Raw genomic sequence first — 19,974 nt, 5'->3', positions numbered from 1 at the left:
AATCCTGCCTCCACTGAGCAGGTGATCCTGGGTGGACTGATGGATGGGAGGAGAGAGTCCAGGAGGGGAGAGGGTATGGAGGGTTTGGGGGGCCATGATTTAGCACAGACGCACGTCCCTGGTCCTGACAGCATGCTGTAGAGTGACCAGTTCCCTGAAGGGAACAGCGTGGTGCCCTTGGCAGACATGGCTTCCATCCTCACCAAGGGTGATGCTGGCCTGCCTCCCGGGCCGGGCTCGTGCTGGGAAGGGGCGTCCGTGCCTGAGGGTCCCCGAGACCTCGACATGCCCAGTGCAGAGGGAGAGGGAGGCTGAACTTTGTGTCACTCGTGGCACGATGGCTCAGAGCCAGATGGAAGTGGATCTGGAGGAAACAAAGAAGTGGACGCTCCCTTGCACACGCCTGAGGGTACGATGTAGGTTTTCACGCCAGCCTCGATCAGCCTCTCAGGGCCCTTGCCTTCCTCAGCCACACGTTCCAATCCTCGCTCCTCTCCCCACATCATGATCCCAGGCGAAGCCCCAGCGTGTTGAATCTCTCCCTCCGTCTCTTCCCCCGGCTTTAGACAGAATGTTACGCATTTCAGAGCACCAGTAACTGCTCGGAGCCTCACTCTTTGGGGTAAATAAATGCTCTTCCTCCCGGGGTGGTGCCTGCATGTTGGGGGGGGGCAGAGCCCTGAGTCCCCAGGGGGAGGGGGTCTTCGGGGGAGGCGAGGGGAGGGGGCAGCGTGGCGGGCTCAGCGCTCGTGCCACACACACCGCCCCGCTCCCAGCCTCGGCGTGGTCGGAGCCCTCGGGGGCGGGACAGCGTGTTCTCGCGAGGCTGGTTTTCAACAAACGCTTGCGCAGGAAGCGCAGGGCGCGCGGGGCGGAGCAGGCGCACCGTGGGGCCCGGGGCGCGCGGGGCGCCCGGGGCAGGTGTCTCCCTTGCTGAGTCCCGTACTCGAGCATTAGGGGAACGCAGCCTGTCCTGTCTGCAGCAAAGGTAGGTTTCCGGTTTGTCCTCTGTCCTCTGACGTCTCTTGTATTTTTGTCTGCGTAGGTGCCTAAACCTGTTTCCCAGTCAAACAGCATTTCTTGTCCTTCATGGATTTTTCCATTGATTTTGAACTTAGCGAGCTCCCCTCACCGCCGCGTTGAAATTCGTTACCTATTAACCATGTTTTCCATCTAATGGTTTTCCCGGTTTGGCTAATACAAAGCTAGGCGTCTCTCGGTGCCTGCAGCAGAGGTCAGATGCAAGCTGCTTTCTTCCCCTTGACTGCTTAGCCAACGTCCTCACACGATTTGTGGAACAATCCATTCCTCGCTCATTGGCTTACTCTGCTCCTTTTTACAAAAAGAGCTTTCCTGAGGCCTAATTTACATACCGTAAACTTCACCCACGTGAAGCACATGATGCAGTCGATTGTGGTAATCTGTAGGGTTCTGCAGCCACTCCCCCCAGGCCAGCTTTGGAGCGTCTCCATCACTCCCGAAACACCCCCCGTGCCTGTCTGCGGTCAGCCCTCGCTGCCGCCGCTCCCCTGGGCACCCACGGGTCTGCTTTCTGTCCCCGTGGATCCGTCTTTGCTGGGCATTTCACGTCAGCGCCATCTCCCACCTGTCGTCTTTGGCACGTGGCTTCTTCCACGGAGCAGGATGGTTTTGAGGTTCACCTGTGTCGTGGCCTGTGTCAGCAGTCTGCTCATCTCACCTGTGGATGAATCCTCCATCGCAGGAGCACACCAGGCTCTACCTGTCCATTCATCCGTTGATGGACATTTGGGTGTTTCCACCTTTTGGCTGTTGTGAATGAGGCTGCTCTGACCGTTGTCGTACAAATCTTTGTGTGGGTGAACGTTTTTCTGCCTCTGGGGTGGACTCCTGGGAGTGAGATGACTGGGTCATATGATAAAGTGAAAACCACCGGGCTGTTTTCCAGAACGTCGGCTCCATGTTGCCTGCCTGTCAGACTCGGCCTCCTCACCACCACTTGTTACCGCACGCCTTTTAAAACATTTGCCTCTGTTCCGTTTTTATATTTTCAGTTGGTATGTTTGCCAGCCTTTTTCAGGCTGTGCTTTAAGAGTAGCTATGTTTTTAATTCCTTCCAAAGTGAGGCGAACGCAGGCTGCTGCCTCCCTGCTTAATACATCTTTATCTCAGGTTATGGAAACTCCCATGAAGGTTTATTTCCCTGCAAATAGTTTTTAAAAATTAAATATTTACTTTTCCAAACTCCCAAACAAATCTCGCATTCAGAGCCAAGTAAATGTTGGCTGTGATTTTCGAGCTTCCTTCTTTGGGCTTTGGAGATGATAAAAGCACCAGGAAAGTCTCCGAGTCCTTGAGACTCCCTTCATCTTAAGGTCCTTTGGGACACTGGGGCCTGAGCAAGGCTTTTCTCCTCGTTAATCATTCAGGGGGGTGTGTTCTTCATCAAGGACTTTGCTCTGTGACCTTTACCCCGGCTTTGGCTCTGTCTTCAGGAGCCTCTGGGCCGTTCAAACGGGACCCGGGAGGCCGGTGTCCACGTGGAGATCCGGGGCGCCCTGTCTGCCCGCTGACCCGGTGCCCCCAGCTCACCGCCGGCTCTCGGCATCCGCTGGGCAGGCCTCGCGCACGCTCGGGCACTGCGTCCTTGGGAACACCGGCCTCTCCAGGGCGGAATGGGGCTTTTTGCTCTGCGCTGCTCCTCCCGCGCTCTGCGCCACCTGACTGGAAGAATTAGGCTGATCTTTATTTCTGCAAAGCTCCTGGGGGAGCCAGGCAGACGGACGTAAGTGGGGCGGGAGGTGCTTCCGCACGGAGCTCCGTCCAGTCGCCCTGCACTCAGCGTCCCCCCGGGGTTGTGCAGGGACGGCACCTTCTTCCCGCAAAGGGACATTAGGCTTCTCTGAGGGAGAATTTTACAGACTCTGACGGATTTTTTTCCTTTTAAAAATACAGTTCCCACATCATTACCATCTATTTCAAAAAATAACCCGCTTCATCCACCTAGTGGATGGATTTTAAAAATAGAGACGTATTATATATGTATTTGCATTTTTTTTTATTGTGAAATGCTAACCCTTCAGAAAAGCTTAGAAAACTTACGGGCCATCATTAACGATTAAAAACCAGCCTCTGTGTCACACCCGCCAGTTGGGGAGGCTGCGCGTGGCCTGCCCCCGGGGGCCCCTCCCTCCCAGCCTCCCTGCCCCTCGCCGCCTCCGTGTTCGCCCTGCAGCTGCCCCGACGTTCACGCGAATCACGTCCTTACTCCCCTTCCCCTCTCAGCGCCGTCTCCGAACGCTCGCCTTCAGCGTTGCCTGCTTTGCTTTCTGAATGTGCTCCTCTGCCGAACGAAAGTTCTGAACTGCAGTGCAGCCGAGGCCGCTCAGTGTTTCCCTCGACGGCTGTTGCTTTTCACGCCCCGTTTGTGAAGCCCTTGCCGAGCGGAAGTCCTGAAGGCGGTCGGCATCACTGCTTAAACCCCTACCGTCTGGCCTTTTACGCAGGGCTTCTCCGCGCCCCGGACTGGGGCGGACACAGCCCATGGCTCACGTTTGGTCCCAGGTCTCACCGTGGCTCCCTGGGAGCGTCCCCTGCGCTGCAGCACCATCCTCCTCAGAAACCGAGGGTCGTGTTTGTACGACGTCACCCTGAGCTTTCTAGTCTCTTCCATCGGCCCGTTTTCTTTCAGTCCTTGAGCTGATGTCGCACTGGCTTCCTTCTGAGCCTTTGTAATAAATCTCGGTAGAATGAGGTCCCGCAGAGGAAGTCCTTCCACCTTCAAGTGTCATGGCTCCTCTGTTTCCATGAATTTTAGATTCAGCTTGTCAAGTTTCACACACACACACGTTGGCTATTTGAGAGAGTTTGAGATTTGCAGATGATAACCACTATATATAAAAAAAGAGAAAAACCAAATTTCTTCTGTACAGCACAGGGAACTATATTCAATATCTTGTAATAACTTTTAATGAAAAGAAACAAATTTATGTATGTATGTGCATGACTGGTGCTGTACACCAGAGATGGACACTTTGTAACTGACTGTACCTCAATAAAAAAGGAAAAGTGAAAAAATATTGAATATTTGATTGGAATCACACTGAATTTATAGATCACATTTTGAAAAATTGAAGTATAGTAAAAAAAAAAGACACTAACTTATTTACAAAACAGAAACAGACTCACAGACATAGAGAACAAACTTACGGTCACTGGTGGAGTGGGGGGAGGTGGTGGGAAGGGGTAAACGGGGCTTTGAGATGCATAGATCACTTTTGAAAGGACTGGCATTTTTCCAATACCGAGGGCTTCAGCCCGTTAGCGCGGGGCAGCCCTCCACTTGCTCAGCTCCTGCTTACGCTTCCTGGTGCCGTTTTCTGTTCTGCTGTATAGATTGTCGCACCACCAGGTGTGCCCACAGCTGCCTCCCCGTGTGCTGAGCACTGGCCCGGAGCCCCCGCTCCAGTCACAGGGCGGCCCCCACCCCGAGAGTCCGTCTCCTCCTCCGGTCCTGATTTGGGTTTGATTATTGACTGAACACCTGGAGGACAGGGCATATGTCTCGCTTCTCTGGGCCTCAGTTTCCCCATGTGCAAGATAAGAACCCTCTCGCAGGAATGAGAAGATTAAATGAGAAAATACACCGGACGTGTTTAGAATCTGGGACATGGCAGGCACTCAGTTAATGTTATTTAAAAAAACCCCTGAACCAAGGAAACAAGCCACCTGCAGAATGGGTGCAATTCAGAGGGAGCTTATACCCCAGGGGGGCCAGCCGCACTCACGGGATGGCCGGCGTCCACTTGCTGGAGAAGGTGCTCCTGGAAGGATGCGTGGATTTGCATATGGGGCCAAGGGGAGAGCAGTCCCGGGCTCACAGTCTGCACCGCCAGCCCCGAGGAAGGTCGGCGGCCATTAGCCCACCTGCCGGTGAGCAGGAGGCCGGTGGAGGGGCGCGTGTCATCCAGGTGCGGGGAGGCGCGGCTGGCCCGGTGCCGTGTCCCGACCCTGCGGAGTCTGTGTTTCGGCCCAGCTCGGCCCCTGGTGGGGGTCGCCGTGCACCAGCCCAGCGCCCCCCCAGCCCTCTTCCTCCAGTGAGGACAGCACTCGGCCTGCGCTCGGCCTTGAGTGGCGGCGTAGAAAGGAGCCGCAGTGTCCTCCTGACACTCACGAGCGAGACCTAGGTGACAGCACACCCCTAACCTCGGGGGGGACCCCAGCAGCTCTGGCCTCGCGATGCATTCCAATGTGCCAGGGAGACTTACAAGCAACGCCTTAAGATGATAGTCGTAAAGGGTGTTTCTGAAACGACAGGGGTATTTTAAAGCGCGGGAAGGTGTGACAGGGACGTGCGTGGGAGCTGGGCCTGCGGGCTTTGGAGACTGACCAGTCTCCTGACAGCGTGACCGAGAGCCAAACCCCGCACGGGGCCCCTGCCTCCCAGATCCGGAGGGGCGGGCCGGTGGGGCCTTCCTAGTGCCGCTGACCCTGGACAGAGAATCAGGAGCTCCCGGCCCTGCCGCCCCGGGAGCCCAGTCCTCTGCAGTTACTGCCTCGATTGGCTTCCTTGCCTCGGCCCAGCCGCCGCCGGCCACCTGCGCTGGTTTCCTGCCCAGGACATTCTAACGCTTCTCACCACCTGACGGGCCCAGGTGAGGCGTCCCACGGCCCCGCTCTCTGCATCTCTTCTCCAGAATCAAAGCCCTTCAGTGTGGGACGGGCTCTCAGATGTGACTGCCTGGGTCTCCAGATGAGGAAATCTGGACTCAGGGACTGTGATGCCCCTGAACTGACCAGCCATTTGGCAACAGCACCTTCTGTTTTTAAGGAACTCAAGTCACAGGAAAAGTGACATCCACACAGATGGGGGGAGGGGAGCTATGTCTAAAGACACTTCAGCGTACGTTCGGCTGACTCAAGGCAGAAACGGAGCACAGAAATGCCAAATTGTTTAAAGAAAACCTTGCAAGTGTGACAGCTGGCCCTGGGCAGCCACCCATGTAGCACACGTTTAGCGGGCACGTCCTGTGCCAGACAGGCTTCTGGGCCTTCGGAGGCAGCCCTGAGTGTCCACCAGGCAGACGGCGGCCCTGCGGGTCCCGCCTCCTCACAGGCACGGGGACGGAGTGCGAATCGAAGGAGCGAGTTACGGAAAGTGATGGAAGGCGATGAGGGCCAAGGGGAACCACAGCAACAGGAAGAGGTGCAGGCGTGGGAGCTGCTATCGTAAGTGCTCTGAAGGGACAAAGCAGGGCAAATGTGTGTACTTGAAAACAGACCCGTCTTTTTTTGTTGAAGACCCAGGACTTGGCGGGGGTGGTTCTCCTTGGAGAGCTGTCATGTCCGTAGGAGGTGCTTGGAGAAAAACGAGAAGCAGGTCCACCCAGATACCCCTGAATTCTGCGTGATGGTGTCCACACATCTTGGGAAATTAGTTCTCCCCCCTTGACGTATTTATTGAACGCATCCCCGTTTGCCAGACAGACGTCCACATCCTGGATGAGGCTGGAGAAAGAACTTTCTGCTAAAATGCCCTGGAGTTGGGTCTGACTAAGAGCCAGGGCAGAGCATCAGACAGCTTCTCAGGTCAGTGGACGCTGAGGGACCAGGGGACTCAGAAGGGACGGCAGGAGGCCCACCAGTGGTCCTGCTTGGGGCGCGGGGAGCCCTCCGACCCTGCAGTCCTGTCCTTCTCACCCGGTGACTCTCAGGACCTCAGGGGACTTCTGGCTGACCTGTGGTGGACTCTCTCCTTGAGCAAACTTTGGACAGGCACCTCTGGGTGCTCTTTAGGCCTTGCCCTGCCCTGTTCTTGGCTTTTTCAGCCCAATTTTAGCAAGAATCCTGCTAAGTAAGTTTAGAGAGAGTCCCCCGGCCCCTGCAAGCTGAGCTCCCTGGGTAACTGATGAAGCTCCTCATGCCCCACCTTGACGTCTGACCACCCTGGCCTGCTTTCAGCAAGGGGCCTGCTGGGCTGGTCAGCCAGAACCCCCCACCCTGGACGTCTCCTCTTAGTGGTTTTCCGTCCACTGACTCCCCCTCTGCTGTTGGCTGTAACCCCCCGAGCCGCCTCTGCTGCATTTGGGGTTGGGCCCCAGCTCTCAGCCCTGCTGAAATAGTCCTGGATAAAGACCTTCCTGTCTTCCCCCTTCAAGACATGAGCCATCGCCGTCACCCCCCGAAGTTCCCTCGTGCCCCTTCCCAGTGGATCCCCAACCCCTCAGAAGGAACCACTGTTCCAATTCCTTTTCCATTGTGACCTGGTTTTGCCTTTTCTAGAGTTTCATAAAATAGAATCACACGCTACCTGTTCTCTCGTGAAGGGTTCTCTCACTTAACGCAGCCATTTTTCAGTTCATTCCTGTTCATTCCTTTGTGTTACTGAGTAGTATTCCATTTTGGGGAGACACCACAATTACTTTATCATTTGTGTGCTGGGGGACACCTGGGCTGTTCCCAGCTTTGGGCTGCGGTGAACGAAGCTGCTATGAGCTGTGTGTGTGTGTGTCTGTCTGTCTACATGCTTTCATTTCTCTTGGGCAAACCCCTAGGAGTGGAGCTGCTCAAGCAGAGGATGGGTAACAGTGGGTAAGGTCCTTCCAGAACCTTCTCAGAGAGAAATGTGCTGTTTCACATTCCCTTTGAATGCAGCGCTGCTTAAAGCCCTCTGTGGCCTGGCCTGCCCTCGACTCTGGCCTCTGGGATTGCAGTCGAATTCCATTCAGCGTGCAGGCTTTGGGGAAGAGTTGGCCCACAGCCTTCAGATCCTGAGCAGTGCTCAGTAAATGTCCTCTATCTGGAATGTGTTACCCGGGCCCCTCCCCTGTCCTTGGAGTAAATGCTACACGAGAGGAACACTAAATAGTCCAAACATTTAATTCACAGCTTCAGTTTCTCTGAACTGGAACCCAGGGGCGGCCCTTGGTCAGCTGGTAACACTTCTAGTACTTGCTCATGGTGTTTGAATTTGCCTGTAAACTCATTCATTTATTCAATAAATGTTTACTCAGCTCCTGCTCTGTGCTGGGTCCTGCCCTGGTTCTGCGTGTCGTGCGGGACAAGATGAATCCCTGTCTGTGGCGTCCGGGAACTCCCACTCTTGTAGGGGAAAGATACGTTAGACAGTGAGTGACGGAAACATCAGACAGTGATACGATTCACTATTTAAGTTGCAATGGTGAGAAGCGCTTCGGAGGAGAAGACTAGGGAGCTGTGAAATCGTCCTGCAAGGGGATTCGACCTTATCGGGGAAGACGGGGGACTCTCTGAGCCAGCGATACCAAAACTGAGCTCTAAAGGGAGGAGAGAAATTAGCTAGATGGTGGGGTAGCAGAGCACGTGCAAAGGCCCTGAGGTGGAAAGGGGCTCTGGGACACCAAGGATTGGAGTGGTGGAAGGGTGATGAGTGCAGGGAAATACTGGGGGTGGTGAGATTGGAGAGGCTTGTGGGGGTCTCAAGGGTCAGTTAAAGCTTCTGCTTTATCTTTAAAAGCAGCGCCGTCCAGCAGAACTTTTACAGAACATTACAGATGACAGAGAAGTTCCAAGTCGCATGGCTTCCAACACGCCAGCCCCATGAGTTATTGAGCCCTTAAAATGTGGCTAGTGAGACTGAGGAGCTGAGCATTTAATTTTAATTAAATACAATTTAAGGAGCACATATGACTTTGGCTGCCTAATTGGACAGGGCGGTTTTGGCGCCATGGCGCGCCATCAGGAGTTTAGAGCCGGCAGATGACACGATCAGATCTGCGTCTGTTACCCGTTATCTGTCACTGTGGCTCCAACGTGAGCAGCGTAAGGACCAGTAGGGGTGTCCCCAGAGTCGTCCAGGGGGATAAATGATGGTTTCCGGAGCTGGGATGTGCAGTGCAGTTGGAGGTAAATACATAGGTTTAGGACTATTTGGGGATTAGAGTAAACATGCACCGAGCGGTCCTGGTCAGGCTGCTGACCGCGAGGAGGCAGGGATGGAGGGAACCCCTGCCCCTTGCAGAGTGGAGCCGGCTGTCCAGGTGGGCGGCGGTGGGGCTCCCGGAAAAGGCTCGGCTGGCGAAATTTCTCAGAAAGTTAAGAGGACGCTCAGAAGCGATGCATCGGTGTGGAAATGTGGCACGAACACAGAAAGTGTCCTGCAAAATCCAAACTCTCTACTCCCTAGATTCCTAGTCCGTGCTGGCCACGTGCTCACACGGGCGTCATCAGGCGTAGAGGTCTTACCCGACGCTCTTAAAAAAACAGCAAAACCAAACCACAAAATAAGGACCTCGACTTGCTCGTGGGCACGTCTGCGCGGACTGAGAGGGTCCCCTCGGTGCTGCTCTGGGAGTCCCGTCGCGACCTGGCTGGGGCTCGTCGGGCTCCTTCCCCGCTGCGGGCGCTTGACTTCCTTCCAGTTTTTCACTCTCGCACGGCGGGGCCGCCGTCGGCGGGGCAGCCCGGAAGCCCGTTCTCTAGAACCACGGAGATCGTTCGCGGTGTTTGACCCAGCAACGTGGTGCCTGGGAAGCTGTCCCAAGGAAACGACCGAGGGAAGAAAATAAACGCAGGAAGGCGCTCCTTGTGGCGCGTCTGTAACGGGGGACCGATCTCAGCTGGCCGGCGGCTTCGACAAGGGGGGCGGCCCGAGGGCGTCCGAGAAACGTAAAGACGGTGGCTTTAGGGGCCGTGCAAACGTGGCAGAATGCCCTCGTGTTTCCAGCGAAGCGCACTGTGGTTACAAGCATGAGAAGTGGGTGTGCGAAACTGAAGGGAGACATCGCTGGTGCCATGATGGGATTATGAGCAGTTTAAGGTTTTCTTTGACAAGCTTCATTTTGATGGTGCTTAGCTGTCTCGTGCAACACGGAGCGCTTGGGAAGACGATGGTGAGCAGCACGGTGCTGTTTCACATGGGAGCGGTGATTTCTCCTGGACACCTTCACACCGACCACAACTTTCAAATCAGAGCTAGTTGTGAAACATCTTCTGCTGAGTTTTGCGTGTGCGATTGTTTTTATATTCAGCTTTTACAAATCTTATATCAAGATTGGCATATGTAGCTCATCGTCGTTTGGGGAAGGTGTTAAATGAGAAACAACGTTCGGCAAAAAAGCCACCAAAACCAAGTAAGTGAATGGAGCGTTTTGTGATTTGACATTAGATGCACGGCTCACACGTGCAGTTACCCGGTGCTGAAGCAAGGTGGACGCTTACTGTCCTTTTATCTTTTGTAGAAACCAGGCCCATTTGGTTGCAAGGGACCGAACCCCACAAGCGTGAGTGTACACACGAGAGGGATCTGCGGTCCCCAGAACCAAACAGTGGGAAGGGAGGGGTGTGGATGGGCCCCAGGGGGACCCACATCCAGGCTGGTACCCGGTACCTCTTCTCAGTCGCCTGCTGACCACGCCCGTCCCTGGGTTCTCCTCCCCTTGTGACAGAGCTCCTGCCGAATCCGGTATCCCTAAAGCCCTTGCGTTCATCAGCCTCACGTGTCGACAGACCGTAGCTCCCATCCCTCCCAGCGTTGCAGGACTCTCCAGGGAATTAATGAGCAATTTGCAAAGGGCGTCGAGGGCCAGATACAGGCTTTGAAAAGACGGCGCATGCCCTGTGAGCCGTAGTGACAGAATCCTTTAAGGTCACAGTTGTCAGTTTTGTAAATGGTCATCTCCACTTCGCTGAATTCTGTTTTGTCTCCTTGAAAGGTGGCCGGGCTAAGGGTCAACCACACTGTGGCTGGACCGCACTCTCTAAAGGCCAGATGAATTCTCGTATTTTTCGCGACTTCCTCTAATAAGACAGTTTCTTTCCCCTGTTGTTGCTTGTTTAGGTCACGTACCCTCATTTAAATTTCTAAAAAGAATTAAAACATGAATTATAAGTGTAAACAGACGGAAAATATGCCGCCTCTCCAGTCAAATCACATCCTTTATTGCCTACGGTTTTACACTGTTCCCAGGTCTGCTAACCTTTCTTTCAACGTGTGTAGCTGGGTTCTCGTCTCTCCAAAGCAGATAACTTAATACAGGATATGTATCTGTGGCCTGCGTGACCTGTTTCCTTCTGCTGTTGTTCAGTCCTGATTTAACGTGTGTCGGGCCCATTACGTCTCAACGCAGAAAGCGCAGCTAGGAGTAAGTCCTGAAGATGACAGGGAGGACGGCGTATCTCAACGGCAGGACCACGGATTGACCCCGCCACCCCCTCAATACACCCGTGCTCACGCATTCGCTTTCTCTCGTATACACATGTGCACGCGCACACACACACACACACGCGCACACACACACACTGTGGGACCAAACGGTGTCCTTCAAAGTCCAGTGACACCCCCCCCCCCGCCGGACTCTCAGATGTCGTCTGTGGTCCCTCAGCAGATGAAGTACGTTCTTTGCTGGACGAGTTTGCCCTAACAGACTAGTAGCCCCAGGTAATGCCTAATCTCACAGTAGCTCAGGCTGGCTTGTTTCTGCCCACCTTATCAGAGTCATAAACCCCACTGCCCTTCACAGATCCTGAACCTCTTACCTCACCTACAACCAACCAGAGACGTGTGCACAAGCCGATCGGGCATCTCGTGACCCGACCTTATAAAGACCCCGACAACCGGCCCTCGGCGCTCTCACAGGCGCCTCTCATCCGTGTGGCCCGCTGTTGCCTGTGGCAGTGTGACCTAATACACTCCTTTTCTTTCTGTTTTTTAAACTGAAGTACTGTCAGTTACAATGTGTCAGTCTCCGGTGCGCAGCACACTGTCCCCGTCATGCATACACGTACATATATTCGTTTCCATGTTCTTTTTTTATTAAAGGTTATTACAAGATATTGACTATAGCTCCCTGTGCTGTACAGAAGAATTTTTAAAAATCTAATTTTATATCTAGTGACTAACACTTGCAAATCTCCAACTCCCAAGTTTACCCCTTCCCGCCTTCTTTCCCCTGCTGAACCTAAGATTGTTTACTACGTCTGCAAGTCTGGTTCTGTTTTGTAGACAGACCTGGAGATCGTCGTTCTGAGTGACGTAAGCCACAAAGAGAAAGAAAAATACCCTATGAGATCGCTCATACGTGGAATCTGAAAAAAAGGCAAAAAGAAAGAAGAGGACACGGATGTAGTTTTGAAATGAGCGGTGCCATCTTGGTTTGCCCCGGCCGTCATGCTGTCCCACGTCTGCGCCTTGCAGGATGGAAGAAGCCATGATCTTCTAAGGTCCACTGCCTGCCCTCATGGTCCTCGGGGACGAGGGCACGCTCCTGAGAATCTTCAACATCCCAGCCTCGATCTGGGGCCTGGACCTCGCTCGGATTCCGCTGAACCACTGCAGTGACACTCAGCGGGGCTCAGCGCTGATACTGCCCTTCGGAAATAACCAGATGCGTCAGTGCGAACTGCTCATTGGGACGGCGGGTTTATTCAATCGGCTTGGCCCGTCGACTCTCACCCACCTTCGATCCACCTCCAGCCTGTCACCTGGCCCCCTTTCGTGCCTCACCGACTGGAAAGAGCTTCTGGCTCAACGTGCTTCTCACTTCTGTTACCACACGGCACGTGCACCTCTGTGTGGTGCAGTCAGGCCACCCGACAGCTTTCCTCTTGGGGACGATCATTTCACGTTGCTTTGCTCTGCTTGGCACATCCTGGTCCTCCGGCGCGCTGACACACTCTGCCGCGCTTTCGCATCTCTAGACGGCGCTCCTGCTCTGACGCTTAGCGACGTGGCCTCACAGTTTCCACAGGGGGACCCCTGCGAGGCTGGCAGAGCCACCCAAACGCCTCTGCAGGGTCAGCCCGCCGCCCCTAATACTGTTTTCTATTTCCGGTTATTTCAATTCCATTTTCTAAACGTGTTATTTAAGCCTCTCTGAGATTTGCCTGCTATATGGCAGTAAATATACGGTTTGCTGAGAAAAGTTAAAGCCAGTTAGCTGATTTACAGCTTTTTTTTTTTTATTATGTTTTTCAGCGATAAATGAATGCAGTGGTGTGGCTCATTTCCCCCCAAATTGTTTTTTCAGTCAGATATGCATTTAGCAACAAATTGATTCCATACATTTATATTACAGTGATTGCCCACATCCAGATTATCTTTTAAGTTTTATTAAATGTGCCGTGTCTGGAAATGCCAAATGATTTTTTAACTACGTGGGCAAAACTTTAAAAATTGTAGTGGTGTTTTTCACAGGTTAAGTTGATTTATTCATATTATTTGATGAGCTCTCCCCCCAGAAGCTTTGTTATATGTGACTTATTCAGAATATTACCCGTTCGTTTTCTCATGGGTGATTATGGATCGTCTGTCTGAACCCAGAATTTTCTCACTGCCCGTTCTGATAAAAGAAGTGTTTAACACTTTCCACCGTTAAGCAGACAAGTCTTAACATTTGCATCCAGCAAGTGCATCGCAAACAACAAAAGGGAGCCATTCGTTTTTCTTGAAATGAGCAAGTTGTATCTTGTCATTTCTGGAAAAACAAAGTATTTCATGACCCGGTATTTTAAGTATGAAAACAAGAGGACGGGCTTACTTATACCTCTGTTTTCTCCCCCAAGTTAAGAAAGACTGAAAAGGGACACACAGAGGGTGTGAACCCAGGGGGACACAGACGCCAGCAGGGAGGTGGCGGTTACTGCGTCTTGGATGCTGGAGGTGAGACAGACATGGGGTACCCGGAGGCAGAGGAAGCTGAATTCTCGCTCCGCAGCGTGGAGCCGGCTGAGAAGCAGGTCTGATTCATGCAGAGGAGTGCAGAAGGGACCAGGAGTCGCAGGCATCCGCCACCCCCAGAGGAGGAGAAGGGCAGAGGGAAGCAGGGCTGTTAGGCAGTCTGTATGAAAAGCCATTTAAACCCCAAGTCCCGCCCCTCTGCCACGCTGCCCCGTGGCCGCCCTCTCTGGCCCCGGAAGTGTCTGAACTTCGCTCCCTGCAGAGGACCAGGTGAGGGAGGCTGGACTCAGGGTGCAGGGATTGCTGAAAGGGGTTGGTCCTCCAATGTCACCTCGCCCGCTCTCTTTCTCCACGTGACTCCAAGAACGTTGGCAGCCAGGGGTACACCCTCCAGGCAGGGGACCCAGTGGCCTTCTCCAGAGAAACCCACCAGCCCATGAGAAACGATGACGAAATAGCCCAGGTGTCTAGCAGCCACAGCTGGGAAGCCCACCGGCCAAGGAGCTTTGCACAACACCCCCCCCCCCCGACTCTGCCATGAGTGTTTGGTTCCTTGTTCTAAGGTCACACTGCCATGAATCAGACATTTGAAGACCGAAAGCTTCCAACAAAAGAACAGAAACCAAAGTAAATAGAAAAAGCCCAGGGCAGTGGTTGGGGTGGGTGAGGAGCTGAGACAAACAATATAGATATAAATCCAAAATTTCCGAAGGACTATGGTTTGTATTCTTAACGAAATAAAGGAAGAAATTGCTCCTAAGAAACCGAAACAGGTAAAAACCTAAAAGGAATGTTCATAGAATAAAAACAGATCTTGGAAACTCAAAAAACAGGAATACTGAAGTGGGAAGTTTTAGTGGAGGTGATGGAAGGCGGCTAGGGGATCCTTCCAAGAAAGCAGACTTGAAAACGAGGCGGAAGGTAGGAGAGAAAAGGAAAGAACATGAGAGGAATACTCCAGATCTGACATCTGAAGAAAGGAACCCTCCAGTGGAGGGGAGAGAGAACAGAGGAATTTATCAAAGAAATCACTTTAAAAAAATTCCTAGAATAGAAGGACTTGGGTTTCCAGTCTGAAGGGACCCACTGCAAACATCTGCCAAACGGAGGAAGAAAGAGCCCCCTGGCCCCAGAGCACAAGACATGGAACGTCAGAACACAGACACTGATCCGGAACGGTCCTGACGTCCTACAGCGGGAAAAAAGGGGCCCAGGTCCTGCACTGCGGGGGCTCACAGGCCGTGAAGGGATGTCTTCCTGAGGTTGCTGGGGACACTGTCCAGCTGCGAGCCTAGACCCAGGGGGGCCGGGGGTCAGGAGGAGCGGGGAGAACGACGTTTCAGTCCTGAGAAGTTTTGAGGAGCTTGCTCGGTAGGTAGCCTTTCTCAGAAAGCTGCTAGAGGGTGCGTTCCATCAAAATGAAGGAACAAATCAAGAAAGAGGAGGACAGGAGGTCCAGGGAGTAAGAGGGAGGTCAAGGAATGTCCCCGGTGATGTTATCTGGGGTGACCTGAGGGCTGACACTGCAGAGCAGAGTCCTGAGGGAGCCACAGGAGGGGGTTCTGAGAAGGACTCTTCCTAAGGGGAAAAAAATGCAACTAGTGGAGTACCTGATGTTTCTGGATGCATTGAGAAGAGATTCGTATTTCTGGTGAAGGGTTTGGAGTGAATTTGTGCCAAAAGGCACATGGAAAAAAAGGGCCCAATATTGCTAATTATCAGACAAATGCAAATCAAAACTACAATGAGGTATAATCTCACACCAGTCAGAATGGCCATCGTTCAGAAGTCCACAAAGGAAAAGTGCTGGAGAGGCTGTGGAGAAAAGGAAGCCCTCCTACATTGCTGGTGGGGATGAAGTTTGGGGCAGCCCTTATGGAAAACATTATGGAGATTCCTCTAAAGACTAAAAATAGACTTACCCTATGACCCAGTCATCCCACTCCTAGGCATTTATCTAGAGGGAACCTTAATTCAAAAAGATACATGTACCCCAGTGTTCACAGCAGCACTATTTACAACAGCCAAGACATGGAAACAACCTAAATGTCCATCAACAGATGACTGGATAAAGAAGATGTGGTATATTTATACAATGGAATACTATTCAGCCATAAAAAGAATAAAATAATGCCATTTGCAGCAACATGGATGGACCTGGAGATTGTCATTCTAAGTGAAGTAAGCCAGAAAGAGAAAGAAAAATGCCATATGATGTCACTCATACGTGCAATCTAAAAAAAAAGACAAACAAACTTATTTACAAAACAGAAACAGACTCACAGACATAGCAAACAAACTTATGGTTACTGGTGGGTAAGGGGGTGGGAAAAGATAAATTGGGAGTTTGAGATTTGCAGATACTAACTACTATATATAAAATAAACAGGTTCATATTGTACAGCACGGGGAACTATATTCAACATCTTGTAGTAACTTATGGTGAAAAAGTTTGAAAATGAATATATGTATGTTCATATGTGACTGAAGCATGTGCTGTACACCAGAAATTGACAAAACATTGTAAACTGACTACAGTTCAATAAAAATAGAAAAATGGATAACCTATGATATTTTACAATGAAACAAATATCTTTTCCTAGCCTGAAATACTTGCTAATTTCAAGAAAAATGAGTGGCTTATTTTTGCTGTTAATGTCATAAGTGTTGGATGTAAATATTACTTGAAAGTCATTAAAAGTTAAAATTATCAAAGACATTTTTATCAGCATTGGCAGTAATACACTGGTACGTTCATGGTTCAAAGTAAAAAATGTGTAATTATCAATGTGAAAACACAAAAGAACATTTTGAATTGGTTACATACAATAAAATAAAACACTTGACATAGAGTCTTGGGGATAAAACTTATGGGGGATATTAATAATGCTATGAAAAAAATCATCAAAATCTGCAATTTTTTTTACTGCATAAACATAATTGAACATTTCCAGACATGATGTATTTAATGGAATTTAAAAAAATAATAATATTGATATGGGCATATCATTGCAATCCAAAATTTACAGAATCAACTTTTTGCAAACTACGTATCTGACTGAAATAAGAAAATAAATGTGGGAAAAATTTATTAATTAAGGCAATAAAATTTTAGTCATTACCAACAAAGTACAGAGTCTCACAGTTGAGGTATATTGTATTAGTCTTCTCAGGCTGCTGTCAAGAAATTCCGAGTGGCTTAAACGACAGAAATGTATTGTCTCACTGTCCTGGACGCCGGAAGTCAGATCAGGGAGTCGGCAGATTCAGGTCTGGTGGGAGCCCTGGCCCAGGCTGCAGGTGGCTGCCTCCTCGCTGTGTCCCCATGTGGAGAGGGAAGGGGAAGTAAGCTGCCTGGTGTCCCCTCGCATAAGGGCACTAACCCCATCAGGGGACCCCATCCTCATGATGTCCTCTGATCGCCTCCCAAAGGCCCCACCACAAACACCATTCTGTGGGGTTAGGGCTTCAAACATGTGAGCTTGGGGGGCACAGTTCAGTCCCTAGAGCACACCTGGGCTGTAAAGACGGGATAATTCCCCAGTTGTGTGTGTGTGTGGGGGGCACTGACCCTTTGGAGGGCAGTTCTCGTCGCTGTGAGGCTGAATGGACACACGCCTGTGACCAGGCAAGTCTGCTCTCAGATGCGTGCAGGAGCCACCAGGAGACGGGGGAGAGCGGCACCGTCCGGAAGACGTAATCCTAGAAGAGAAGTGATGTGCGTGTCCATCCGCAGGAGCATGAGCAGCTGGGGCACCTGCCTGTGACACGCAAGGACACGAATGCACCTCGAAGAGGTAATTTTGTGCTCAAGAAGGCAAGTTGCAAAAAGTCGCATTCTATATGATGCCAAATGTACAAAGTAAAAAAAAAAACAAAACGCATGCACTACAACGTAGTCGTTGTTTATGGCTACATACATATGTGTGTAGGTTAAATACATACATATTTGGATTAACTTCAGTTACATACTGTAATGATCTTGGCTAAAGTTCCATCAAACATACAAGATGAATTGAGGAGAAGGGACACGTACATTCTCTTCAGTCTCTCCATCAAGAAGTAATACATGATTGTGCTCTACACTGGAAACTGACACAGCATTGTAAACTGAGTAAAACGCAATAAAATAAAATAAAAAAAGACTCATTATATATAAGTGAAGACAAAAATAAATAAATTAATTACATAAATTTAGGAAATCCATAAAGTCTAAAAAAAGAAATAATATGTGTCTCACCATATATACTCCATTCTATAAATTTTGATGATTTTCTTCCTTAGTCACAATACATGGCTCTTAGGATTATCTGTAGGTAATTTATTTATTTTTGTTGCTGCTTCCCTGCTGCTATTAATGGACTCTTTCCTTGTGATAAATTATATTCTGTGATTGTTGTGTTATAGAAAAGATATGAATTTTTTGTTCTTTATTCTCATACCTGTGTTATAAGAACTTTAATAAGATTCTCTTAGTTTTCAGTACATTGTTTCATTGTCTTCCAATGGTGATACTTCCATTTTTCTCCTTTTAAATAATTGTACATCTTGTTCCTGTTTTATTCATCTTTTTAACCTTCTGTATTGGCTGAGACGCCCAGAAAAATGCTGAATACTAGTGATAGTGTGCAATTTTGTTTTGTTTTTAGTTAAGGAGAAAATGTCTCTCTAAAGCATGATATTGTTTGCCACTCAAAGTTAGATTTTTAGATTTCTCAACTCTTTATAACTAGTAGGTATTAAATGGTATAAAATTACTTTGGGGCATTAAGTGAAACATTTTTTAACTGGGTCTTTTCATGTCAATGTATAGCATTCATTATCTTTCAACAGATTATATTTTAAATGCACAGTTTGACCACTAGATGGTGCTGTGCCCCCAACTTTTTGATGCCCTGGCATTAAACCACTGATGTGTTGTTGAAGTTTAAAACGTTCAATTTAACATGACCCTCAAATGAGTGCCGTCCTTTTAATTTTCTCTAAAATGACTCGAAAGTAAGATTTTTTTTAAAGTAAAAACCTATTTATCCCCTTTATTTGGTCAGTTTTATGGAGGGTAAAATTTACACACAATGAAATTTACCATTTTAAGCCTGCAATCCAGGGTTCTAACAAACACGTGGAGCCTTGTAACCACCTCGCGGTCCTTGTGTAGAACATTCCCAGCGCCCTGATAAGCTCCCACACACGTTTTTGGAGTCAGCACCCATCTCTGACCAGCCCCAGGAAACCACCGACCTGCTTTTGCCTGTGGTTGACTTTTCTGTACGCGTGCACGTGGCATCGCTCTGAGTGTGATCAGTGGTAGGTCTGGCTTCTTTCCTGCAGCATCATGCCTTTAGAATCCATCCATGTTGTCAGGTGATTCTGTCACTGGTTCCTTTTTATTGGGGAAGAGCATTTTATTGTGCAGATACACGACAGTTTGTTTATCCATTCACCAGCTGATGTATATTATGACTTTAACTGCTATAAACTTTCAGGTGCAAGTCTTTGCGTTGACGTATATTTTCACCTTTCACGAATGAACACATGGCAGTGAAATTGCTGAGTCAGATGGTTAGTATACGTTTAACTTTGTAAGATGTTGCTTTCTAAACTTTTTCTGAAGCGGCTGAATTTTACATTCTTGGCAGGAGTTCAAGAGAATTCCAATCTCTCTCCACATCTTCACCAACACTTGATATTATCAGTCTTTAAAATTCTGATGGTGTGTAGTTGTATTTCATTGTGGTTTTACTTTGCATTTCCCCAAAGTCTAATGATTTTTTTTTAATAAAAAATTTTTATTGAAGTATAGTCAGTTATACTGTGTCAATTTCTGGTGTACAGCAGTGTCCCAGTCATGCTTACACATACATATATTCATTTTCATATTCTTTTTCATTAAAGGTTGTTATAAGATACTGAATATAGTTCTCTGTGCCATACAGAAGAAATTTGTTTTTTAATTTATTTTTTATATAGTGGTTAACTTTATAAATCTCAAACTCCCAAATTTATCCCTTCCCACCTCCTTTTTCCTGGTAACCATAAGATTATTTACTATGTCTGTGAGTCTGTTTCTGTTTTGTAGATGAGTTCATTACTGTCCTCCTTTTCCTTTTTTTCTTTTCTTTTTTTTAGATTCCACATACAAGTGATCTCATATGGTATTTTTCTTTTCTCTTTCTGGCTTACTTCACTTAGAATGACGATCTCCAGGTCCATCCATGTTGCTGCAAATGGCATTATTTTATTCTTTTTCATGGCTGAGTAGTATTCCATTGTATAAATATACCACAACTTCTTTATCCAGTCATCTGTTGATGGACATTTAGGTTGTTTCCATGTCTTGG

General features: G+C 49.5%; 1 long non-coding RNA gene across 1 annotated transcript; it reads left to right on the top strand.

The window, feature by feature from the left end:
• Positions 1–456: 456 nt before the first annotated feature.
• LOC141575676 (uncharacterized) lies at positions 457–19,435 on the top strand. Its single transcript, XR_012503374.1, has 2 exons — positions 457–988; positions 11,960–19,435. It is a non-coding gene; the product is annotated as an uncharacterized LOC141575676 (long non-coding RNA).
• Positions 19,436–19,974: the final 539 nt, after the last annotated feature.

The sequence above is a fragment of the Camelus bactrianus genome, chromosome 31 (assembly GCF_048773025.1).
Source record: "Camelus bactrianus isolate YW-2024 breed Bactrian camel chromosome 31, ASM4877302v1, whole genome shotgun sequence".
In the NCBI taxonomy this organism is placed as follows: domain Eukaryota; kingdom Metazoa; phylum Chordata; class Mammalia; order Artiodactyla; family Camelidae; genus Camelus; species Camelus bactrianus.
The sequence above is the reverse complement of the archived record's forward strand: the minus strand, read 5'-3'. Positions and strand labels throughout refer to the sequence as shown.